The sequence below is a fragment of the Amblyraja radiata genome, chromosome 1 (assembly GCF_010909765.2).
Source record: "Amblyraja radiata isolate CabotCenter1 chromosome 1, sAmbRad1.1.pri, whole genome shotgun sequence".
Lineage (NCBI taxonomy): Eukaryota > Metazoa > Chordata > Chondrichthyes > Rajiformes > Rajidae > Amblyraja > Amblyraja radiata.
In genome coordinates this window covers 179018177-179045670 of record NC_045956.1, presented here as the reverse complement: position 1 = coordinate 179045670, position 27494 = coordinate 179018177, and the positions used below count along the sequence as shown (strand labels likewise).

Genomic DNA, 27494 nt, shown 5'->3' with positions numbered 1-27494 from the left:
ATCAGTATAAAATTGTCCCTAATGTGTGTAGGATAATGTCAGTATGCGGGGATTTCTGGTCAGTGTGGACTCGGTGGGCCGAGGGTCCTGTTTCTGCACTGTCTCTCTAAACTAAACTAAACACAGAGTTGACCACTTGCTGAGTTTATCTGTTGTGTGTCTCTCTCTCTTTAACTTAAACTGTGGAATTATCCTCAATGTTATACTTAAAAAATAAACAAAACTTGCTGAATCCAGGCAGCATCCAGAGATGTTGAGTTACTCCAGCACTTTGTGTTTGATGAATAAACCACCATTGCAGTTGCTTGTGTCTCAACATTATATTATCAATTGCTGTGAATTGACGCTTCACCCATCATCTTCATGCCATCAGCTGTGTGAACCCAAATAAATTAATCTCCTCCTTGACTATTCCTCCTCTACGATATTCAAAAACCATCCTCTTTAAACTTATGTCCATTAAATTGCCCCCAAAGCATTAGCATCAACAAAGTCACCAAGGCAGCAGGGGGCGGCACGGCACGGTGGCTCTGCGGTAGAGCTGCTGCCTTACAGTGCCAGAGACTCTGTTTCGATCCTGACCACTGATGCTGTCTGTATGGAGTTTGCACGTTCTCCCCGTGACCTGCTTGGGATTTCTCCGAGGTCTTCGGTTTCCTCCCACAACCCAAAGACGTACAGGTTTGTCAGTTAATTGGCTTGTTGTAAATTGTCCCTAGTGTCCCTTTTTTTCCCAGTGTGTGTTGGATAGCGTTAATGTTCGGGGATCACTGGTCGGAGTGGACTCGGTGGGCCAAGGTGCCTGTTTCCGTGCTGTATCTCTAAACTAAACTAAACTAAACTAAACTAAACTAAAGTAGACAGCTCCTCAGAAACTGCCGCATCTAGGCTTACGGAAGGTGTAAAGTGGCTGTGGTTCAAGTTCAAGTTCAAGTTCGAATTTATTGTCACATGCACCAATTAAGGTATGGTGATATTTAAGTTACAATACAGCCATACTAAGTTAAAAGCAACAATACGCACAGCCACATAAAGTAAAATTTAACATAAACATTCACCACAGCGGAATCCACATTCCTCACTGAGATGGAAGGCAATAAAGTTCAATCATTTTCATCCTTGTTCACCCCAAGGTCAGGGCCGTTGAACCCTCCGCAGTCGCCGCTACCGATGGTCCGATGTCCGAATCCCTCATGTCGGGAGATCGAAACTACGGCATCGGGATGGGTTGGAACACTCTACGGCATGGAGCTCCCTAGTTGGCCTTCACGGGCCAACCATGGGCTACACAGTGTTAAACTCCACAGGCCATGCGGTTGGAGCTCTTTTCACAGACAATCCTCGGCAAAGGATCGTTGGCTCCACAATGGTAAGTTCGCGCGCCCACGGCTTGAAGCGCCGGGCCGGTCTTCAGGAAAGACCACACCACTCCACATTGTTAGGTCGTAGGGGGGACGGACATACGATACGGAGAAAAATTGCATCTCCGTTGTGGTAAGTGGCTGAAAATGGTTGCCCCATGATTCCCCCCCCCCACCACCCCCACATAAAACAGTCCAAGAAACACTAAATCATACATTTAAAACATATTTAAAATAATAAAAACAGAGAGGGGACATACAGATTGTTGGCGAAGCAGCCACTGCGGTGGCGCCACCCGCTGCTCTGCCCGGTACCCGGTTTATGAGCTGATCTGAAACCCTGTGAAAACTTCGCTACCATGAAGAAGCAGGAGAGGGTGGTTTTTTAAAGATACAGCATGGGAATAGGCCCAGCGGCCCATCAAGTCCACACCGACCATCCATCACCCATTCACATTGGCCTTATGTCATTCCACCTTGGCAGAACTCCCCTGCACACTGGGAGTAATTTGCAGCAACCAATTCACCTACAATCCTGCACATCCATGCAAATTTCCCCAAAAATTGAATGATTCATAAAATTTGCTAATGCAATAATCCATTTGCTTAAAAATAAAACTGGCATTATGTCAACCGGATAAGGCTTTTCTTTCAAATATATTTGTGTTGCTGTGCAAGAGGGAACTGCAGATGCTGGTTTATGCTGAAGATAGATATAAAAATGCTGGAGTAACTCAGCGGGACAGGCAGAATCTCTGGAGAGAAGGAATGGGGCTTCTGAAGAAGGGTTTCGACCTGAAACGTCACCCATTACTTCGATCCAGAGATGCAGCCTGTCCCACTGAACTACTCCAGCATTTTGTGTCTAACATTCGAGGTACTAGTCTTTCATTACAAAATGTGTGCAAATGAAGTGTATCTAATAATGTCATTTCCTCAGCACATGTAAGGCCATTCTAATCTGCCCAACTCATTCTGTTACACTGCATTGTTTCTACATGAATTATAAATAGTTGGGCCGAAGGGCCTATTTCCACGGAGTAAGACTCTGTGACTATGACTCTAATTCAAATTTCGGGCAAAACTTTTTTTTCTTATTCAATGATATGAACTCACTAACGTCCAGAAAAGGAGACATCTCTCCAGTGCCTTGAGTAGCCCAATACAGGGATCTCATAATGTCTTTCTGGTTCAGTACAAATCCTCTCCTCTTGCAAGCCTCCCTGAACATGTTGGCAACTCCTTCGATTCCACTCACTGAACAGATACAAACACTGGCATTGTCTATGTAATGTGCTTGACTGTGGGTCGAGGTGTCCTTGTCCCTTGATGTAGTTGAAAGATTGATTGAACAGAGACAACATGGAAACAGGCCTTTCGGCCCACTCAGCCCACACCGACCATCGATCACCTCCTCAGACTAGTTCATTGTTTTTCCACTTCCTCACAGGTTGAATTGCTTTCCAATAATTATAAGTGAGCATTGTGGGGAGAAAAATAGAGAAAAATGTCAATGGCAGACTAAAGGGCCTGTCCCACCAACATGATTTTTTGGGCGACTTCCCGGCACTCGTCATAGCCGCAGCAGGTCATTGAAAATGTTCAACATGGTAAAAATCCAACGGCAACCAGAAAAAGGTTTGACTCTTTGGGCGACTTCTCACGACCGTACAGGTGGGGTGACATGTAGAAATTTTTTGGAGACCTGCTACGACTATGACGGGTGCCGGCAAGTTGCCCAAAAAATTGCATAAGTGGGACAGGCCCTTTAGGCAACCAGAATCAACTGCTGTGTGAAAGAGCCACGGGAACTCGTGTCAAAGACAGTCATAGTTAAGAAGATTTTTGAAATTTTCCTTCCAGTGTCAATCTACAAGTCCATCTATGTGTCATGGTCCTATGTATCCAGGTGTAGGAAGGAACTGCAAGTGCTTCATTACACCAAAGATAGACACAAAATGCTGGAGTTACTCAGCGGGACAGTCAGCATGTCTGGAGAGTTTGCTCGAATATCTTACAAAACATTTGTAAAGTTTTATGTGCATTTTCTCTTGCGTGTAGGTTTCTTTTTTTGTTTTGTTTATTTAATTAGAAGTTAATACAATACAAAACAATACAGTGGCACCTAATTTTAGGTGCCAACTATGTCATACCGTAATCCATTCTATGTACAACCTCTAGTTTTATGTTATGAGTAAGCAAGACAAGAAAAAGAAAACAATAGAAAGGGGAAAGAGTGGAAAAATAGATGGTAGAGAGTAGAAAAATGTGAAGTGTGGATATAAAAAATAAAAATAAAAAAATAAAATAAAAAAGAAAAGGTGGAAAGTAGAAATAGATGAAAAGGCCCCTTAAAAGAGAATTTTTCAAATCTATATTCGGAGATGTAGATCTATCCACGTCATGAACTGAAATCAGCAATCCTTATGGTACCGCTGCATCACATGATTCCAAAAAGTCGATGAAAGGAGACCAACTCCTTAAGAATTGGTCATATTTATCTATTAGTCGGAGTCTCATTTCTTCAAGGCGTGCTATATCCATCATATTCCTAATCCACGTTTTAACAGTTGGTATGGTTGTATTTTTCCAAAATTTAAGTATCAATCTCTTTCCAATTATTAACCCATAATTAAAAAAAACATTTTGGTCTTTATTTAAATTGGTTACTTCTCCTATTATTCCAAATATAATCCATTCCATTTTGGGTTCTATTCTTGACTTGAAGAGCTTTGTAAATATATCAAATATATCACTCCAAAATTTATTCAACTTTGTACATCCTACAAATGAATGTGTTAAGTTAGCGTTTTGAAACAAACATTTATCGCATCTGGGAGAGACGTTTGGATAAAATTTATTCAACCTCGTTTTTGAATAATATAGTCTATGTAATAATTTGAATTGAATTAAATTATGTCTTGTATTAATAGAACAGTTATGTGTATTCATCAAATACTTTTCCCATCTATCCTTCGAGATCTTTATCATTAGCTCATGTTCCCAATCTTCCCTTAGTGCTTCTGTTGAGGGTGATTCTCTATATAATATATTATTATAAAAGTATGATATTAATGTTTGTGAATCAGCCTTAATATTCATTGCTTCTTCTAAAGGGTCTAAAAATATAGTTTGAAATCTATGTATATATTTCTTCATAAAGTCACATACCTGTATATATTTAAAATATTGATTATCCTTCAATTTAAATTTTAATTTTAATTGTTGAAATGATAACAGTTTACCCAATTCATACATATCCCCAACTTTCCTAATCCCCAGTCTATCCCATTGTTGATATGTGTTGTCGATGAGAGACGGTTTGAATGCGGGGTTGTTCAATAGTGGGGTTAATACTGATAAATTATTTAATTTCAAGGATACTTTTATTTGTTTCCAAATTCTTATTATATTGTGAATAATTGGGTTCTTCTTATATATTATACTATTCAATTTTATCGGTGAGAGCAGGATCGTTCCTATATCGTGCGGATAGCACTCCTCTTTCTCCATTCTTATCCACTCCAACTGCTGAGTGGAACTATCCAGCCAGTACATTATGTTCTTAATATGCACTGCCCAGTAGTAATACATAAAGTTAGGTAATGATAAACCCCCAACTTCTTTAGATTTGCACAAATGCTTTCGTTGAATTCTATGTGTTCTGTAATCCCATATAAAATTAGTGATAGTGGAATCTAGTTTTTTGAAAAAATATTTTGGAATATATATTGGGATCGCTTGAAACAAATATATTAATTGTGGTAAGAAAGTCATTTTTATAGCGTTAATTCTACCTATCATAAGGGCAAATAGCAATGGTGATAAGGCACACCCTTGCCTATTACCCCTTGATAAGTAAAATTTTGGAGATAGCGTATTGTTAGTTAATATTCTTGCCGTAGGTCTATCGTAAAGTAGTTTAACCCATCTAATAAAATTCTCTCCCATATTGAATTTTTGGAGTACCTTGTATAAATACTGCCATTCTACTTGATCAAATGCCTTCTCTGCATCCAGCGTGACAACTGAAATATCTTCATTGTCCTCATTATGAGAGTACATTATATTGAAAAGCCTTCTCAAATTATTAAATGATTGTCTTTTGGGTAAAAAATCCCGTTTGATCCGTATTTATTAAATTGTTAATATAATTATTTAGCCTTCTAGCTAGAATCTTTGCTAAAATTTTCTGATCCGTATTTAGTAGTGAAATAGCTCTATAAGAACCCGGTTCATCTAAATCTTTATCTTTTTTTGGTATAAGTGTTATTGTTGCTTCTGCTAGGGTTTCTGGTAGTTTATTTTCGGTATAAGCCTGCGTGTATAAATTGAATAATCTTGGTATAATTGACTCCTGAAATCTTTTATAAAATTCATTACTAAAACCGTCTGGTCCTGGGGTCTTCCCATTTTTCAGTGAGTTTATTATTTGTTTTATTTCTTCACTAGTAATCCGTGCTCCTAATTGCTCTTGTTCTAAACTATCCAATTTTGGGAGCTTGCAATTATCTAAAAAATTTGTAATTTTACTTACATCTGTATTTATTTTAGATGTATATAAATTGTGATAAAATTGGGCAAACCTCTTGTTAATATCCTTAGGCAGTGTTAAAAACTCACCCTTATCCGATTTAATTTTAGTAATAGTTTTTTCCTTTTCTCGTTGCTTCAGTTGCCTCGCAAGTAGTTTATGTGGCTTATCCCCAAATTCGAAGTGTGCTTGTTTTGTAATTTGGAATAATCTTATTACTCTAGCCGATAGTATTCTATTGACTTTATATTTCAATAAAGTTATCTTATTATGTTTATTTATGGTTGGGTCAGTTGCATTGTCCAGTTCTAGTAGTTTTATTTTCTGTTCTATCCGCTGAAGTTCTCTTTTATTTTCCTTATTTTGAAAACTTTGGTAAGAATTTATGACGCCGCGAATATATGCCTTGAAGGTTTCCCATAATAGCGGTGCAGAAAGTTTTATTTGTTCTTTTATATATTCATAACCCTGCGGGTTATTTAATATATGTACATTGAATCTCCAAAAAGGTTTTATACTCGGCATTCCCTCAATTTTAAGTATAAAAGTCAATGGTGAATGATCAGAAATAATACTATTATGATATGATGGTTTATTCGTATACAGGATTAATTTTGTGTCCAATAGAAAATAGTCAATTCGCGAATAAGTTTTGTGAACTGATGAATAAAATGAGTATTCCCTACCACTTGGATTTGCTATTCTCCAAATATCAGCTATGTTATTATTTTTTATATAAGTATTTAAAAATTCACAGGTCTTAGTTTTAACAAGACGCTTCCCTAGCTTTATTGATTTATCTAAGTATGGATCTATAACACAGTTAAAATCGCCCCCCATTATTATATTTTGATAATTATGCTCTGCGATTAAATCTATTATTTTCCTAAAAAATTGTGGGTTATCAAAATTAGGCGCGTAAATATTTATCATAGTTAATGGTGTATTGTAAATTTCTCCCGTGACTATAACATATCTTCCCTCTTTATCAGATATAGATTTCTTTAATTTAAAAGGTATACCCTTCCGAATTATAATAGCCGTGCCTCTTGCTTTAGAGGTGAATGAGGAGTAATAGGTTTGACCTATCCAATTTGCCCTTAATCTGATCTGAGTTTGTTGTTTCAGATGTGTCTCTTGTAGGAAAGCAATATCCATATTTAATGATTTTAATTGTGCCAGAATTTTACCCCTTTTAATTGGCTCATTCGCACCTCTGATGTTCCAACTACAGAAGGTGAGACCTCCGATATTTATTCGACTATTATCTTGCATTGGCTATTATTACCAGACTGTATCATTCATGTGATGCAGCCAAGTACCGGAATCCCGAATCCAGAGTTGTCCTTCATAATTTCTACAGTAGTTCTACATCTCCTGACACTATTAAACATAATTAAGGGAAAGAGAAAAACATAAAATAAAATGTACATAAAAATTGTTAAGTCATACAACAAATAATTGTGAATAAACAAAAAAAGTGAATGTAATTTATCAAAAAAGCGATAAATTACAAAAAAGCCACCTAAGGTAGCTAGATTTGTTTTTCAATTGACCTCCGTCGATGAGATTATGCACTGGGCCTTGTCCCCCTATTAGAATTTGACCCAACGTTAGTCGGTTCCCTCTAATTGTTACCAAAATTATCATATCAGGTCAATTAATCGCTGAACAGTTTAAAATAGAATAAAATAAAAGGGAAGGTAGAAGATTTGGATTAAAATTAAAGAAATTATGGGTTAAAGTACCTCGTCAATAATGACACTTTTCATTTACCTGTATGTTAAGTAATTCATAATTAGTATTTAGTATTTAAAATATATGTCTAACCTCCCCCATCCTTCCTGCTATATAGTTGGTCGTGTTAGTATAGTACATTGCACCTTTAACGTTAGTTGAGTTTATTGCGCGTAAGTGGTTAATTAGTTAGTTAATTATATATATAAATAATAGGTCATATATCATATAGTGTGGAACAGATGCCTCATAATGGCCATTTCAAAAGGAGACGGTCTCATAGTTCTCCGTGCTGAGGGGTTTGTTGACGAGCTTGCGACCTTGAGCTTCCATCTGTGCTTTCAGTTCAGAAGTTTAATTCGGCCTCTGTTATTGAACAACACATTCTTGCCAGATAAGCCTGTCTGGTAACCGTCTGAAGCGTTCTAGTGTCTTAATTGAAGCAGAAAAAACAAAGTTCCACAGATAAAATGTCTATTATTCTGTTCCTCCTTGAATTTTGTTTAAAATCTCCTGGGCGTATTTGCAAGCAGAGTCCGGGTCCGTAAATGAGCGTTGCTTGCCCTTAAACGTAATTAGCATTTTCGCTGGATAGATCACGCCATAACGAACTTCAGAATGTCCATATAAAATATGGACCTTTTAAACTCGCGTCTTTTTGCCAAAATTTCCCGAGGATAATCCCTGTAGAATCTTACGATATTATCAGCAAATGTAAGATTTTCTCCATAGATTATCTTCTTTAATAGAGTTTCCAAAGTTGAAATATCCAGGAACTTTACAATGATTTGCCTTGGTTTAGCATTATCATGTTTTTGGAAGCGACCCACTCGATGAGCCAGATCTATCTTTGGTTTTTCTGGAAGTTTGAAAACATCTTTAAGTAGATTAGTAATAAAATCACGCATTTGAAGGCCGTGTTCAGCACCCTCTTTAACTCCTACTATTCTCAGATTTTGCCTCCTTGACCTGGCCTCTAAATCTTGACATTTCTCATTCAGTTTATTCGTTAGCTCCCAATTAGTATCGTGTTGTTTTTTCAGACCTTGTATTTCTTGGCTCATCTTTTCCATTTCACCATCCATCTCTTCCATCAATTTTTCCGAGTCTGTTAATTGCTTCAGCAGGGTGTCATGTTTATTGTTATAATCTTTCTGGATACTTTCCAATTCCTTCGCCGTCCTGGACTCCAAATCTTTAAACTGCTGGTTCAGGGCTACATAAAGCTCTTTTACTTCGCCGCAGCTATTATCAATTTTCTTAGAAAGATTGCCCTCCATAGTGGAGAAGTTGTTCTGAATTGTAGAATTCATTTTGGCAAATTGCTTCTGAAGATCTTTAGTAATATCTTTAAGAATATTAGCTCTTACCGTTTCTTCCCAGCTTTTCATTTCTTTCTCCTTTGTATCACTTCTCGCAGCCATATCGCTTGTAGGTTGTTGAGGTTCCAGCTCCTCTTCCAAACTTTCAAAAGTGAGTTCCGGGGTGGTTTCAAGCTCATCCAGAGCTTTTTGGAGCTGGAAACTGATTGTAGTTTTCCTGGGTCCTCTCTGACCTCCTCTCTTTCTCATCCAGTTTTTACGATAAGATCATCTAAAATCCCAAATCCACCGGTACCGTTTGATGGAGTCAGTACCCTCGACGTTCAGCAAACCTGATAAGATTTTTTAACTCGATCCTGGCATGGGAGTCGACTTTAAACACGATTTGTTGGAGGAGAACTCAGTGCAGCTGCCTTCACTGCTTCATAGCAGCCACCGGAAGTCGCGTGTAGGTTTCTTTCAAGAAACTGAAATAATTTCTTCACCTGGTTTATGGCCTTAGTTAGGAATTGGCCTTAGTTAGTTTTTTAATTGCACTTGTTCGTAGGTCTATTGATATTAGTAGCAGATCAACATCAGCTTGTACCACCATTCTCATCCCAGTGAGCAAGTAAGCAATTGCTTCTGAGACAACCATTCTTAGAATTGTTGACGGTGTAAGCATGCCAGTACAGTAGGAAGTGAAGAAAGCTAATGGCATGTTGGCCTTCATAACAAGAGGAGTTGAGTACAGGAGCAAAGAGGTCCTTCTGCAGTTGTACAGGGCCCTAGTGAGTCCACACCTGGAGTAATGTGCGCAGTATTGGTCTCCTAATTTGAGCAAGGACATTCTTGCTATTGAGGGGGTGCAGCATAGGCTCACAAGGTTATTCCCAGGATGGCGGGACTGCCTTTTATTGTCATTCAAACAGACAAGGTTTGAACAAAATTTCATTCCTACAGTCTTGACGAAATGATGAAAGAATGGATTGACTGGGCTTGTATTCACCAAAATTTGGAAGGATGAGATGGGGATCTTATAGAAACATATAAAATTATTAAGGGATTGGTCACGCTTGATGCAGGAAACATGTTCCCGATGTTGGGGTGTCCAGAACCAGGGGCCACAGTTTAAGAATAAGGGGTCGGCCATTTAGAACTGAGATGAGGAAAAACTTCTTCACCTAGAGATTTGTGAATCAGGCAGTGGAAGGCAGTGGCAGCCGATTCACTGGATGCATTCAAAAGAGAGGTAGATAGAGCTCTTAGGACTAGCGGAATCAAGGGATATGGGGAGAAGGCAGGAACGGAGTAATGATTGTGGATGATCAGCCATTCATAGCAAAAGGATTTGAGTATAGGAGCAGGGAGGTTCTACTGCAGTTGTACAGGGTCTTGGTGAGACCACACCTGGAGTATTGCGTACAGTTTTGGTCTCCTAATCTGAGGAAAGACATTCTTGCCATAGAGGGAGTACAGAGAAGGTTCACCAGACTGATTCCTGGAATGTCAGGACTTTCATATGAAGAAAGACTGGATAGACTCGGTTTGTACTCGCTAGAATTTAGAAGATTGAGGGGGGATCTTATAGAAACTTACAAAATTCTTAAGGGGTTGGACAGGCTAGATGCAGGAAGATTGTTCCCGACGTTGGGGAAGTCCAGAACAAGGGGTCACAGTTTAAGGATAAGGGGCAAATCTTTTAGGACCGAGATGAGGAAAACATTTTTCACACAGAGAGTGGTGAATCTCTGGAATTCTCTGCCACAGAAGGTAGTTGAGGCCAGTTCATTGGCTATATTTAAGAGGGAGTTAGATGTGGCCCTTGTGGCTAAAGGGAGCAGGGGGTATGGAGATAAGGCAGGTACAGGATACTGAGTTGGATGATCAGCCATGATCATATTGAATGGCGGTGCAGGCTCGAAGGGCCGAATGGCCTACTCCTGCACCTGTTTTCTATGTTTCTATGTTTCTATGATCACATTGAATGGAGGTGCTGCCTCGAAGGGCCGAATGGCCTACTCCTGCACCTATTTTCTATGTATCTATGTATCTCCATGTTTAGAATTGTTGGCACGCTGTCTAGGATTGTTCACTCGTAGTTTTAAATTGTTAACTGTTTTGAAATTGCTGACACGTTGAGTGCAATTCTTAAAACGGTGTTTAGAATTGTTGACACGGTGTTTAGAATTGGTGACACATTTTTGAATTGTTGACACGGTGTTTACAATTATTATTGACATGATGTTTAGAATTGGTGGCACGGCGTTTACCATTATTGTTGACACGGTGTTTACAATTGTTGACACGTTGTTTACAATTGTTGACACGGCATTTACAATTGGTGGCACAGTGTTTACTATTATTGTTGACACGGTGTTTACAATTGTTGACACGGCGTTTACAATTGTTGACACGGTGTTTACAATTGTTGACACGGCATTTACAATTGGTGGCACGGTGTTTACCGTTATTGTTGACACGGTGTTTACAATTGTTGACACAGTATTTACAATTGGTGTCACGGTGTTTACAATTGTTGACATGATGATTACTATTTTTGTTGACACGGTGTTTACGATTGGTGTCATGGTGTTTACAATTGTTGACATGATTCCTCCATCCAGGTTTGCACCATAATGCATCTTCATGATTATTGTTACTGGAGTCCGTTGTGTTTTCACCAATTATATAATCTGATATGCGCTGGCGAATCTTCATTAAAAAATACAAATTTGTATCTGGAAGATTGCAAAAACAGCATTTTCTTTTTTTTTGTCATACACTTCAGGACAAATAATGGCATACAACAAATAGGACTCAAATAGAAACAAATGATATCATCAAAGTTGGTGCTATTGTAATAGTAAAAATTACAGCAGGGTCTTGGTCAGCTGGGCATGTGGGCTGGGGAATGAATGGTAAATGGAATTTATGTTTATGGAGCTGAACCTGGTTTTCAATACATTTGATGGTGGTGCTCTGCCCAGGCACCCACCCCCCTGCTCCCCGACAGACTCTCCCCCTCAATCCCCCTAGTCCACTTCCTCTGCCCTTTCTTTGTTGCACCTGACCATCAATGAGAAAGGAGCTGAACAGACTCTGCCCAGGCAAAGCTGTGGATCCCAACCGTGTCAGCCCTAGGGTACTCAAGGTGTGGGTACTAGCCATCCAGCAAATTTTGAACCTGAGACGAGCCAGAGGAGGGTTCCTGTGATGTGGAAGACATCCTACCTGTTTCCTTTATCAAAGAAGATGCATCCCAGCTCCTCCAATGACTTCTCAGGAGCAAACTGACAAAGATGCAGGTGGATGCTCCGTTGATGTTCTGGATCACCAACTACCTGACTGGACAAACACAATATGTCAGGTTACAGAACTGTGTCACGGACATGGTGGTGAGCAACACAGGCATCCCACAGGGGATGGTCCTCTCTCCCTTCCTGTATACCATCTACACCTCAGACTTCAGATATAACTCTGCCTCCTGCCACCTGCAGAAGTTGGCGGATGACTCTGCAATTGTGGGCTGCATCAGTGAGGGGAGGGAAGCTGAATACAGAGGTGTAGTCAACGGCTTTGTTGAGTGGTGTGGGCTGAATCACCTGCAGATCAACACCGACAAGACTAAGGAGTTGGTGGTGGGCTTAAGGAGGAGAGAATCACCCCTGTCCCCCATCAATGGTGTGGATGAGCAGTTTGCCAAGGAGTACAAATAACTGCGAGTGCTGGCAAACATTTCCCATCTACACTAGTCCCACGAGTCCGCATTTGGCCCATATTCCTCTAAACTAATTGTTTCTTAAATGCTGCAATTGTCTCTGCCTCAACTACCTCCTTCAGCAGCTCATTCCGTACATCCGTTCTGTGAAAAAGTTGCCCCTCAGATTCCTATTAACTCTTTTCCCCTTCACCTTAAACCTATGTCATCTGGTCGTCGATTCATCTACTCTGGGCAAGAGACTCTGTGCATCTACCCGATCTATTCCTTTCATGATTTTATACACCTCTATAATAATAACCCTTATCCTCCTGCACTCCAAGGAATAGAGACCCAGCCTATTCAACCTCTCCCTAAAGCGCAGACCCTCGAGTCCTGGCTACATCGTTGTAAATCTTCTCTGTACCCTTTCCGGCTTGAGAACTTTTTTCATATAATATGGTGCCCAGAACTGAACACAATACTCTAAATGCAGCCTCACCGACGTCATATATAACTGCAAAGCGACCTCCCACCTTCTATACGCATTACCCTGACTGATGAAGGCCAATGTGCACAAAGCCTTATTGACCACCCTATCTACCTGCACCTCCACTTTCAAGGACCAATGTACCTGCATTCCAAGATGCCTCTGCTCTGCAACACTCCCCAGAGCCCGAGCATTCATTATGTAGGTCCTGCCCATGTTAGACTTCCCAAAATGCAACACCTCACATTTCACTGTATTAAATTCCATCAACCATTCCTCAGACCACCAAGCCAACTGATCAAGATCCTGCTGTAATTTTTCACAACCAAGGAGTGTTGTGGGGCAGATGGATATAGGAGTGCAAATACATAATTCCATGAAACTGAATGTACATGTGATCAATGCGGGAACCACCCCCTCAGATCTCCGCGAAAAAGCATTGGAATCAAACATAGAAACATAAAAAATAGGTGCAATAGGCCATTCGGCCCTTCAAGCCTGCACCGCCATTCGATATGATCATGGCTGATCATCCAACTCAGTATCCCATCCCTGCCTTCTCTCCATACCCCCTGATCCCTTTATCTAACTCCCTCTTAAATATAGCCAATGAACTGGCCTCAACTACCTTCTGTGGCAGAGAATTCCACAGATTCACCACTCTCTGTGTATAAAATGATTTTCTCATCTCGGTCCTAAAAGACTTCCCTCTTATCCTTAAACTGTGACCCCTTGTTCTGGACTTCCCCAACATCGGGAATAAACTTCCTGCATCTAGCCTGTCCAACCCCTTAAGAATTTTGTAAGTTTCTATAAGATCCCCCCTCAATCTTCTGAATTCTAGCGTGTACAAGCCGAGTCTATCCAGCCTTTCTTCATATGAAAGTCCTGCCAAGGTAGAGGATCCGCCATGCATCAACCAACTCAAAGGAATCAATCAAACCTCTCAGCTTCTTCTCTACAGCAGGGGCACACTGAGTACCAGAACGGTCTCGCGCCTCAAGTGTTCAATTATAAACCCCCCCAAGGAAGACACACTCTGCACTATCAATAGTGCTCAACAGAGCAGTCACCTCCAGAAGTAGGCCGGCCTGCATCGTGCCGGAGCTGGAGGCATACACATTAATGAAATGCAACGGCATGCCATCCAGGCTCACGGCCAGATGGAGCAAACGTCCTGGCACAACTTCCTGCACTTTCAGGACCTCCAGATGAAAATTCGGGGCTAACAGTAAAGACACCCCACTCGAATTCGAGCTGAGATGGCTCATGTAGACCCCCCACCCCCCCCCTTCCCACTACAGTTACCAGGTAGGTTCATCACTCACAACAGTATGCGTCTCCTGCAGAAAACACACTGCATATTTTCCCTCTCTAAGGACCTTTAGATGCTGAAATCTACGAAAACTCGGTCTACCGTTTAAATTTAGTGTGGCTACTTTGAATGTGCAGGCACACTAGATTGAGAACCTCATACTCACCGTAGACTTAAAAACTCTCTCTCTCAGGAACTCCAAAAAGTCCCCAAACTGACACTTCTCAGACTCAGGAAGATCACTATCCTTGTTGCTAAGGATAGCCTCGAGAGTCTTAATCAAACCTGGCCAATTTGCCCAACGTCTTTTTGCAGCCTCCGTTTTTGTCCTGACCGTTCGGCTTGTTTTTAGAAACTCCCGAACCTCATGGATGACAACTGTTTGAGACACGGCCTTGGAGCCTGGACACTCAGCCAACCCACTCACACCTGGAACAACAAACTCTTCTGCACAGCGCTCAAGGTCGTTGTCAGAGTTCGAAGGGCCACATCTCTCTGAAGATTTACTCACCCCACTGCACAAGCTGGCCTTGTCACTCTCCCCCTCCTCCAGCATGACACCACCCCAAGGATCAATGCCGAGGGAGGGTCCTGATACCCCTGACAGCAACAAGCTGCCCAGTGAAAGGTTAGGTTCCTGCACTCTCCCATCACCCTCCACCTCTGGGCTTGGGGAAGAAAAAACAAGAGGCACCCCCAGGTTCCATGGTGCACTGGCACCCCTGGAATCCGAAAGAGGATCGCAACCTGAAACAGCCCCGACCTCCACAGCACCCAGAGTAACTGCTCCACTTGCAACACCCAGAGAATCAGCACTTGTTTTTGGCTCACTCCTGCTAACTCAGCTGGTGAGGCAGCACACCCCACTGGCTCTAATAGGGAGCACAGACTGGAACAATGATGCCCCCGAACCTCCCCCTTCAGGCTGACTCTGCTCATCCCCCATCTCAGGGGGCACACTACCAGGGGAGCTAACCCCATAATCTGGCATGCCAGCACCCTCAGAAGGCCTCTGAAACGAGGGGACCTCCTCATCCGACCCAGAGTACACACACCCAGGGGAGATAACCTCAACACCCGATGAAATAACTCCCTTGGATGGCCACTGAGATGAAAGGACATCCACCGGCTCAGAGGACACAACTCCAGAGGAGTCAACCACAGCAACTGGTCTGATATCACCTGCAGAAGATCCCTGAAACAGAGTCCCAACCTCCAACCCAGAAGACATTAGTTCATGACCACCAACCACATCAGGGGTGGAAGGTCTTGAAATAGGCATCCCCCTAGCTTTGGACCCACGAACTCACTCTCTCTTGCCAGGCGCATGTCTTCTTTTTATCCCGCTGACATACGGCGGCACGGTGACCTCCATAAAGGGTCTTCCGCCTCCACACGACCCGCTTCCAATTTACCACCCGCACGTTTTACTTTCCCTGCCCCCGTCTGAACCACCTCAGCTCCTTGCTGGGCCACGTCAGGTGCATCCTGGACCTCACTGGGGCTGACAGTCGCCCCTTGGGTGGTCTCAGATCTAGGCAAGGGTCCATCCGCTAACGTTTGTCCCATAGAAACATAGAAAATAGGTGCAGGAGGAGGCCATTCAGCCCTTCGAGCCAGCACCGCCATTCCTTGTGATCATGGCTGATCATCCCCTATCAATAACCTGTGCCTGCCTTCTCCCCATATCCCTTGACTCCACTTGCCCCTAGAGCTCTATCTAACTGTCTTTTAAATCCATCCAGTGACTTGGCCTCCACTGCCCTCTGTGGCAGGGAATTCTATAAATTCACAACTCTCTGTGTGAAAAAGTTTTTTCTCAACTCAGTCTTAAATGACCTCCCCTTTATTCTACGACTTTGGCCCCTGGTTCTGGACTCGCCCAACATTGGGAACATTTTTCCTGCATTTAGCTTGTCCAGTCCTTTTATAATTTTATATGTTTCTCTAAGATATCCCCTCATCCTTCTAAACTCCAGTGAATATGATGAAGCTGAATTTTAGTTAAAATATAAGAAGATATTAAAATAGGTTTCTGGGCTAGCTTACAGCTTATATTTATTGTCAAATTAGGCTTGCCTTAGGTTGCGGTGTGTGAGATAATAAATACCATAACATTGTCTCCCAAGTGACAAGCAGAGAAGAGCTAGATCTCTTTGAAGTAAGATGCCGTAATCAAAGTGGCCAATGTCATGGGGGAGGAGGCGAGAAAGGAAGAGAGAAACAGCTAGTCATATCTGTGAAGTAAGATGCCATAAACCAAATGGCCAATGTTTATGAGGGACCAAATGACAGAGAGGAAGCAGCGAAAGAGCTAGGGTGATCTCTGTGAAGATAAAATGGCATTATCCAAATGGCCAATGTTTATGAAGGACGAGAAAGGAACCAGGGAAGTAGAAAGATAAAATGTCGTAAACCAAATGGCCAATGTTATCTTGTACTATGTAAACAAAAGGCCTTTGATGTGATGCATTCTGTGGAAACCTTTTCCTGTACCTCTGACCATGACTAATGTCTGTGGAATGTGCTAAGGGGACAAAAAACCCTATTTAATGCAATGTAATTCTGTTGTTCAGGGAGGTGAACGGAGGACGGTCAAGTGTCTGTAATGGTCACTTGACTGGAGTTCTCCCTCCCTTCCATCGGCCGATAATAAGTAAAGTTGTGAACTGGTCTACCAAACAGTTTGTGTGGTATCTGTTTATTAAGAAGCGAACCTGGTTTAGTAGTTATAAAAGTAGCTTTTTCATTGGCGCAGTTATGCAGGCCTCGCTGGGACCACATCAACGGCTGACTGTGCAAGAGGTTGCAGAGGTTGCCGGGATTGGAAGGGAGATAACTGAGCTCTATCAGCCCCCTTGTAAGACCGACTCCCTAGAAACTCCCGGGAACATCTGTGATCCTTCATCAGACATTGAATTGGTTTCCTGCCGAGGTTCTTAGAAACAGACAAAGGTAAGACCAGTTGGGCTTTATATGGTTTTTTTTTAAGAAGGGATTGTGTATGTATTTTTAAGACAGACTTGTGCATGTATTTTTAAGAAGGGCTTGTGTATCTTGTTAGGAAGGACGTGAGTGGTTTCTCTTTCTCTCTCTCTGTCTATCTCTCTTTGTTTTTTTCTTTTCTCTCTACTAAGGGCTTATCGGCCTCGTTGAGACATCCGTGTTTTGTCGGGTTGAGATACGGGAGGTGAGGTGTGCGTCTGGCTTATTGAGACATCTGAAGAGTTGTCAGGTTCAGAAATAAGTGGCGTTGTATATTAAAGATTTAAGAAGTCTGCCAGGTTGAGAAACAGGGGTCCCGGTTAGTGGGTCTGCTTCGTTGAGACACTTGGGTCGTATATTAAAGAGTTAAAAAGTCAGCCAAATTGAGAAACTGGGGTCTCATTTAGCGGGTCGGCCTGGTTGATATATTTGGAACGATTCGGAATTAAGAAGTCTGTTTTCTCTCTCTTTCTATCTATCTATGGGGAATGCTCTGGATAACAGTCCAACATATGTGTTATTTGAATCCTAAGTATAATAAGAAATTTAGAATGTTAAGTTACAAGTTGACCAAACGGTTGGGGGATGAAGCTTGGCCAGTAGGGGGCACATGGAATGTCGAGACGATTCAAAAAGCAGAGATGTTGATATGGGAAAGGAAGGCAGGAAAGAAATGGAAGAAAGGAATTAAAACGTGGAAAGCAGAAGCAGAGAAGAAGCATGAGGAGAGTATAGAGTTTGAAGTTGGATGGATGCTGTATGTAAGAAGGGTATAGAGTTAAGAAACAAGGATAGCACTCGGAAAGGATGGAAAGTATTGCAACTAGAATGCCAGTGGGCAGAGGAACAAGAGAAAATAATTAAAAGACAGACAGGAGGTGAGAAACAGGTGATGGTTAGTAAAAATAAACCCAGTACTGGTAAATCCTCTGGAGGAGACTTCATGTCTGGCACGACGACCCTATCTGGTAATGAAGATGAGGAGTTAGATAATCTTGGGAGATGTCCACCTCCCTATGCCCTACCAGTAGCAATGGCATCTTTACCTGGGACAGTTCCGTCAGTAACATCCCTATACCTTGAAGTTCTGACCTTACAAAGCTCCCCAGGATTGGGAGCACGGGAATGCCTTTCTGTGCGTAATTTGTTTAAGGCATTGATGCTACCAGAACAGCTGGTCATTGTTAAATGTACTGCACACACTGGTGCTGGGGACCCTATAGCAAAAGGCAATGAGTTGCCGATAGTGTATCCAAACAGTGCAGCCTGTACATCCAAGTGCGTTGTGACAGCAACTAAACAGATGCTAGCAAATAGAACGGTCCTGCCAAACATGAAGGAGGTATGTACATTACAGAGGGACGCCTCTTATATATAATATAACTATGGAAACGGGAGGGCTGTGCCATTGATACAGCACACCCCGCTTGGACAAGTTGGTGTACACTACATTTTTACCCGTCTTACCCATGCTGGTAAGGAGGGAATGATAGGATAACAAAGGAAATGTGGTGGCAGGCCTCTGAATGTAAAATTTGCCAACAAAGTAATCCAGGCAAACCATTTTAAGATACCCTCAGGGGTGACGCCAATGCCATCACGATCATTTGAATGCATACAGATTGATCTTATTGAAATGCCAAAGGGCCCAGTGTTATAAATATTGCTTAGTGATTTTAGATTTATTTAGCAGGTGGAGTGAAGCTCTACCAACCACTAATAATACTGCTGAAACTATGGTAACATTGTTGTTAAGAGAAGTTATTCCCAGGTTTGGCCTACCTACTGTCATAAGTTCAGACAATGGTCCTCATTTTAACCACTATTAATAAGGAAAAATGTACACATTTTAATATTCGACTGCAATTTCACTGTGTACACCACCCACAGGCATCTGGGATGGTGGAAAGAGTCAATGGGGATTGCAAAACAAAATTACCCCGGAGGTAAATCCTTTTTCTGACAGGCAACTATGTTATAAAAAAATTGGGGATGAAGGGAAATTTGATGGAGAAATGAGGAAAGAGCTAGGGAGACTGAAAAGTCAAGGGGAGTCTGACTAATCATGATCTGGATCAATGTCCAATTAGGGTTAGGTAACCAGGATTTTGGTAAACAGAAGTCTTGTCAGAAAAAGGGAAAGTAAATTACAAAGAGATGTCTTTGAAGATGAAATATTATATACTGCTGGTAAAACAATGTTTTTGTATATATACTGCTGGTAAAACAATGTTTTTGTATATGTACTGATTGTAAAGCAATGTTTTTTGTATGTGGAATGTGTGAAATTCGAAGCAATGAGCAAAGTTGTGTGTCGCTTTAAGAAGTTTGTCCTTTAAAATGCAAATGGACAGTTTATGGTGTGCTCCGTTAAGAAACAGGCATGAATGGGGGGGCGGAGCTATACTCGAATGATAAAGTGTTGGTTGATTATAAATCTTTTGAACCAAGTTTTTAAAAAAAAAGACTCTTCCCGATTAAAGTGTTAAATGAGATTGGAAATGTCAAAATTACAGAGAAAAAGAAAATGTATTATTGATTACTGATTCTGAGTGAGTTCTTTTGGGAAAGATTGTTTTGATATGATAACAGAGGTTGTCTTTTAAAATGCAAATGAAGCAAGATTACTGTTTTCAAGCAAACAAAAAGATTTTGAAGCATGGGCTGTTTGAGGGAAATGATGGTAGATGAAAAATTGTATTATGACTTACAAAAGGGGGTTTGAGGGAACTCACAATGAGGGATGAAAGGTGAGAAGATAAAGTAGATTGGGGAAGAGAACATATTTGGAGAATTGAATATTTAGGTGGGGAGAGCCTCTTCGGATATAATTGGATTAAAGAATAAGTTCACAGGGATGTGTTAAGAAGGAACTGAGATACTGGAAGCTCAAAGGAAGACTAAAGTGCTGGAGAAACTCAGCTGGGAACAAGATTTACAACTTTTTATTGATACAGGAAAAGCTGATGTGTCCACCCCCTGGAGAGTGGGGGGAAGCCACTTACAGGCCCTGGGCAGTTAACTAATTATGTATGGACGGCAATTAACCCATGTCTTGCCAGATCTACATTTCCAGGTTGGAGGAGTTTTTGCTGGAAACCAGTGACCAAGGCCATAAAAGCTATACGATGATGGTGCTGGGACAAGAAGAAATTGAGATTGTGTTGAAAAGAACAACCAAGTGTTGCTAACAACATGAACTGCTGTAAAGATTGAAGATCATCGTCGCTGGATACATTTGATTGACTGTGAACAGTTTGTGGAAACAAGGACGATGGGCTATTGATGCTTCCTTTATTCTGGGGTGGCCCAGCCCACATGGACTGAACTTTCTTCAGAATGGCAAGCTTGCGGACTAACCCACATTTAAAGGATGGTACACACCTCCTTTTAAACAAGATTGAAGTCAAACATGACAAGCGCAGCAAAGATACCCTGACTACAGACAGTAAGAGGTCTGCAAAGGCCAGTTAAATCTACCTGTTTTTGCCACAACCAAGGCACTGGTGTATTTTTAGGAAACAGTATATTTGTGACAGGGCATTGTTATGTTGCAAATGCAGTGCCACACAAGAGAAGCATGAACCAGTTACACCAGCACAAGGGGAGTTCCAAGCGAAGCCGAATAAAGGCTGAGCAATTTTTATGATCCTTTCCCTGTCCTATGGTAGTATCTTAGTGTCACGTCCGGGGGAGGTTGGTGGCCATTTAAAATGTTTGGAGGGACTTGTGGAACGATTGTCCACTATGAAATGATTGTGTTACTAGTGTACTATTAATTTGTCTGATGAGATGCTTATGGTCTTTCGTATGTACTCAGCAAGGACTGTAGTTGTTATCAAAAATTTGATAAAAGGATGGAATGATGAAGCTGAATTTTAGTTAAAATATAAGAAGATATTAAAATAGGTTTCTGGGCTAGCTTACAGCTTATATTTATTGTCAAATTAGGCTTGCCTTAGGTTGCGGTGTGTAAGATAATAAATACCATAACATTGTCTCCCAAGTGACAAGCAGAGAAGAGCTAGATCTCTTTGAAGTAAGATGCCATAAACAAAGTGGCCAATGTTATGGGGGAGGAGGCGAGAAAGGAAGAGAGAAACAGCTAGTCATATCTGTGAAGTAAGATGCCATAAACCAAATGGCCAATGTTTATGAGGGACCAAATGACAGAGAGGAAGCAGCGAAAGAGCTAGGGTGATCTCTGTGAAGATAAAATGGCATTATCCAAATGGCCAATGTTTATGAAGGACGAGAAAGGAACCAGGGAAGTAGAAAGATAAAATGTCGTAAACCAAATGGCCAATGTTATCTTGTACTATGTAAACAAAAGGCCTTTGATGTGATGCATTCTGTGGAAACCTTTTCCTGTACCTCTGACCATGACTAATGTCTGTGGAATGTGCTAAGGGGACAAAAAACCCTATTTAATGCAATGTAATTCTGTTGTTCAGGGAGGTGAACGGAGGACGGTCAAGTGTCTGTAATGGTCACTTGACTGGAGTTCTCCTTCCCTTCCATCGGCCGATAATAAGTAAAGTTGTGAACTGGTCTACCAAACAGTTTGTGTGGTGTCTGTTTATTAAGAAGCGAACCTGGTTTAGTAGTTATAAAAGTAGCTTTTTCAAATACAAGCCTAGTCTTTTCAATCTTTCCTCATATGACAGTCCCACCATCCCAGGGATCAATCTCGTGAACCTACGCTGCACTGCCTCAATCACAAGGATGTCCTTCCTCAATTAGGAGACCAAAATTGTGCACAATACTCCAGATGTGGTCTCACCAGAGCCCTATACAACTGCAGAAGAATCTCTTTACTCCTAAATTGAAATCCTCTTGTTATGAAGGCCAACATTCCATTAGCTTCCTTCACTGTCTTTTGTACCTGTAAGCCAACTTTCAGTGACTGGTGTACAAGGACGCCCAGGTCTCGCTGCACCTCCCCCTTACCTTACCTAACCCCATTGAGATAATAATCTGCCCCCTTGTTTTTGCCGCCAAAGTGGATAACCTCACATTTATCTATATTATACTGCATCTGCCACGCATCTGCCCACTCACTCAACCTGTCCAGGTCACCCTGCAACCTCCTAATATCCTCTTTCCAGTTCACACTGCCACCCAGATTTGTGTCATCCCCATACTTGCTTGTGTTGCTCCTAATTCCCTCTTCCAAATCATTAATATATATGGTAAACAGTTGGGCCCCAACACCGAGCCTTGCGGCACTCCACTCGCCACTGCCTGCCATTCTGAAAACGACCCGTTCACTCCGATTCTTTGCCAACCAATTTTCTATCCATGTCAACACCCTACCCCCAATGCCATGTGCTCTAATTTTTGTCACCAGTATCTCGTGCGGGACCTTATCAAAGGCTTTCTGAAAGTCTAGATACAGTACATCCACTGGCACCCCTTCATCCATTTTACTTGTCACATCCTCAAAAAAATCTCAGAAAATTAGTCAAGCATGATTTCCCTTTCATAAATCCATGTTGACTTGGACTAATCCTTTTACTGCTATCCAAATGCCCCATTATTAGCTCTTTAATAATTGACTCCAGCATCTTTCCCACCACCGAAGTCAGGCTAACTGGTCTGTAATTCCCGGTTTTCTCTCTCACTCCTTTCTTGAAAAGTGGGATAACATTAGCTATACACCAATCCACAGCAACTGATCCTGAATCTATTGAACATTGGAATATGATCACCAATGTGTCCACTATTTCTGGAGCCACCTCCCTGAGGACCCTGGGATGCAGACCATCAGGCCCAGGGGATTTATCATCCTTCACTCCCATTAGCCTACCCAATACTCGCTTGGGTGGGGTTATTCTTCTTCCTCCCCTTCTTCTTCTGCTTCTTCCAAACTTTCTCCCCTCCCCATTCACCCCCCTCCTGCTCCTCGCCATCAACCACCACCACAGGTTCAGGCCATGGGGGCGGGGGCAACCACTGCCCCGGGTCGCCAAGGCAGAACTTGCCACCCCAGATGGGCTATCACTGCCACCCCGGATCACCGACGCGGACCTAGCAGCCCCAGCCGAGTCAGCAGTACCACCCCGTGTCACCGAGGCATGACGAGCCACCCCGGATGGCCAGCAGTGCATTCCTGGGCCGCTGCACTAGAACTTCTAGCAGCGGCCCCGCGGTTATGACTCTCCCTTCGGCGATGTCCAACTCACCGCACACATGACACCGTGCGTTTCCCCAACTACTAAACACGGTTCTGAGGAGACCCTTATGGCCCACATCAAAGCTCCCCTCAACGCCTTCCATCTCTCCCACCTTCATGAAAACACTCCTTTTGAAGCTTAAGACCGCTTTTTCATATGTACCTATCTGTCACCATGAGGCTCATCCTCAAATGGCCCCGTACCCGCGGCTGATACCACAGTTGCATATGACTTCAAACTATGAAGTCTCTCTGCCTCTGTTCCTCCGTCATCATCAAAATCCTTGAAAGGCTGCTTCAAAACTTCTTATCCACCAGAGCTGAGAAAAGTGCGCTCTCTCTCTCTCTCTCTCTCTCTCTGTGTCTCTGTCTCTGTCTCTCTCTCTCTCTCTCTGTCTCTCTCTCTGTCTCTGTCTCTCTGTCTCTCTGTCTCTGTCTCTCTCTCTCTCTCTCTCTCCCTGTGTTGGCAGCAGCCATCGTCTGCTTCAGTGCGGGAAGCAGGTAGATGATTGATCAAAAGGCCCCTCGGAAACTGTGTCTGATTGGCCGCCGAGTGACCAGCGCATTATGTGATTGGACACAATGCCCTTGGAGACAGCGGCTGATTGGACGGGAGGAGACCGATTTGTTGATTGGATGGGAATTTTAAGGGAAGCTGGTTGGTGATTGGACGCAACCCCCTTAGAGAGAGTGGTTGATTGTCCGCCAAATAATCGGGCACAAAAAAATTAACAAATAGGAAAACAATAAAACCGGAATTTCGATTTAAATCGGAAGAATATCATGCCTGATCAGCGGCAAAGATACTAGTATCCGCTCTAGTATCTTTGATCTGCATTTCCTTCCTTTTGAAGAAGAACCCTTGTCCGAAACAACTCCGAACCATTCCCTCCACAGATGCCGTCTAGCCCACTGAGTTCCTCCAGCACTCTCTGTTTTTTATTTAACTCTTGAAATTGAAGTTAGACATAAAGCTGGAGTAACTCAGCGGGACAGGCAGCGACTGTGGAGAGAAGACCCTTCTTCAGACTGAACTGAACTCTCGTTGGTGAGAGTACTTGTGAATGTCTGCAGAAGGGTCTCGACCTGAAGTGCCACCCACTACCCAGAGCGGCACGCGGAGGGAACAGACTAGGAGCCGCCATTTGCCAGGGTTCCCCCCAACAGGAAGGAACCGCAGATGCAATGGCAATGGAAGTGAAATGAAAATGCAATGAGCTGTTTGGCCTGCCCTATGCTTGAAACTACAATGGCAAAGGAAATGAAATGAAAATGCAATGAGCTGTTCGGACAGCCCTGTGCATGAAACTGCAATGGAAATGGAAATGAAATGAAAATGCAATTAGCTGTTTGGCCTGCCCTGTGCTTGAATTTGAAATGCAAATGAAATGAAATGAGTTTATATGGTTAATGGGGCCAGGCTAGGAAAAATCCAGAAAAAGTGACTTTCACTGAGATTTCACTCATTTTTTTTAAAGAGATCCTTCGGCCCATCAGGCCTGTACTAGCCCAGAAGGAGTCCCTTCAGCCCATCAGTAAGTTTTCCCCCTGCAAGTATTAAACCTCACCCCAGTATTTTTCTCCATCCCTTCATTGGCTCCCTGTGAGATTCAGACCAGGATAGACTGTTCTCCTTCATTGCTGCAATCTGCAGAAAAATACGAAAAATGTCTACAATTGATTCTCCACCCTCTCCCCTTTCTCTCTCACAGAGTCTCTCACCTGTTTTGGGCAGAATTTCTGGCAGTTTCTGAACTGCCAACCCACCAGGCCTGAGTGACTGAGCTGCCAGCTCACCAGAACTGAGTGACTGAGCTGCCACCCCACCAAGCCTGAGTGACTGAGCTGCCAGCCCTCGAATCCATTCGGCCCACAATGTCCATACTAGCCCACTGAAAAACAGTTCCTTCAGCCCACAATATTGCATTGGCGGACCAGCCCACCCATTTAGTCTTAGTCTTAGAATAAAGGGAAAGCCATTTGAGACTGAGGTGAGCAAAAACGTTTTAACCCAGAGAGTTGTGAATTTGTGGAATTCCCTGCCACAGAGGGCAGTGGCGAGACCCTTCTTCAAACTGACATTCAAGGGAAAGGGAAACGGGAGATATAGGCATATCTTCCATTCATTTGTCCTTAGTACCTTCTATATCTCTTGTTTCTCTTTCCTCTGACTCAGTCTAAAGAAGGGTCTCGACCCGAAATGCCACCTTTTCTGCTCTATGATCATTGCTTTTGCCCATCTGTCCGCGCGTTCGATTGCCCTTGGATTAAGTAGCGCAGGATAAAGCTGTGAATTCATGCACAGCATAGAAACTAAAACTAGGGGAACGCCGTCCCCCTGCTTACCCCCCCCCCCCCCTCCCTCCCATTTCCATCACTGCCTGTGCTGCATGACACTATGACTAAAGGGCCTGTCCCACTTACGCAACCTGGGCTCGCAAATTACGCGACCTCGTGGTCACTTGAGGTGTACGGGCCACACTATGGCCACGCGGGGCCGGTCCCACTTAGAAGCGCAAAGTTGTGCGGGGCTGGTCCCGACATAGCGCGGGGCTCCACAATTCTGACAGTGGCCGAAAGCTTCGCACGCCAATGGCCTGTCGGCACGCAGGCGCATTGCGGTCATACGCAGCGTCTTGACGTCTTACGCAGCGTCTTGACGGCGTACGCAGCGTCTTAATGGCATCTGCCTAGCGGGTGGCGTTGCGTGCTGACGTCACCGCCCAGCGTGGCATTGCGTGATGATGTCACCGCCCGACGCCGTGCGATGCCCAAATTCAGTCAGCCCGCCTCCTGCCCAGCTGATTGGTAAGCATGATGCAAGTGACGTCACGCGCGTACTTAGCGAGTACTTAGCGCGAACTTCGCGTGAACTTTGCTTCCGTTTGGTCGCGCAAAACGCACGCAATCGCATGCAAGTGGAAAAGCCCCTTAAGACTCTAAATTTGTTGTTTCACGTCTTTATAAATTACTAGGCCAAGGGGGACCCGTTGTGTCCCGTCCCTTTAACGCACGGGTGTGGGCGGAGGGAGAGGCCTGCGGCATCACACACACACACACTAACCACACACACACACAGACCACCCCCATTGATTAGGTATGTTGCAAACAAAGATCCTATATGGTTGCAAAGCGTACCTGAAGCGTCGTTGAAAATCTGTCCCAGCCCGTGTGCGCGATTTTGGCGCCGTTTAGAGGGGGGCGGGTTTAAAACGCGATTTCCTCCAGGCTGTTCAAATCGAGGAAGTTCAGCCTAGTTAATTATTAACGGATATTCGCTGGCAGATTCCGTCGCTTGAGCTCTTACAGAGCTTTATCTAATTGTTATAGTAGTTTAAAAATTAACCTCTAAACCCCCGACGGCCGGCAACCGACCGGATCTCATACAGGGGACAACAGGAGGTAGGTTGTTTATTTTTACATTAAAAAGGGCTTCTTAAGATCCCTTTATACAAAGTTTAATGTTGCTAGCAGCTAATTTTGGGCCCATTATATCCCGCAGTATTTCTCTGGGCATTTGAGGCACAAATCTAGCGCAATGTGAACGTTCTAAACCAGCGCGTTCACAGGATCCCACTGGAAAGCTGATTTAAATGGACTTTAATTTACAGCAATTAAACACTAAATCCCTTCCATTTGGCCTATAAATTAATGTAAATGAGATTTAAAAATCATGTTTTATTGTGAATTATTTGTGAATATTATTTGGACACTTAGGCTATTTAAAAATGTTAATCATTTATTAAGAAATGGATAGATGTTTAGATCTAGTAATTGAAGTTTGAAATTAGCTACAATTGGGTAACTAACTAATTATATGCTTTAATTTCAGGTCATCCAAGTAAGATTATTTTATATCTTAGATTGAACCATTTTTCAGAATGGTTCAATCTATG

General features: G+C 42.6%; 1 long non-coding RNA gene across 1 annotated transcript in view; it reads right to left on the bottom strand.

Annotated features, from left to right (window-relative positions):
• Positions 1 to 10975: 10975 nt before the first annotated feature.
• Positions 10976 to 27494, bottom strand: part of LOC116982432 — a 110996-nt gene continuing 94477 nt past the window's right edge. The window contains exon 3 of the long non-coding RNA XR_004414459.1: positions 10976 to 11674. This is a non-coding gene — a long non-coding RNA (uncharacterized LOC116982432). The remainder of the gene's footprint in view (positions 11675 to 27494) is intronic.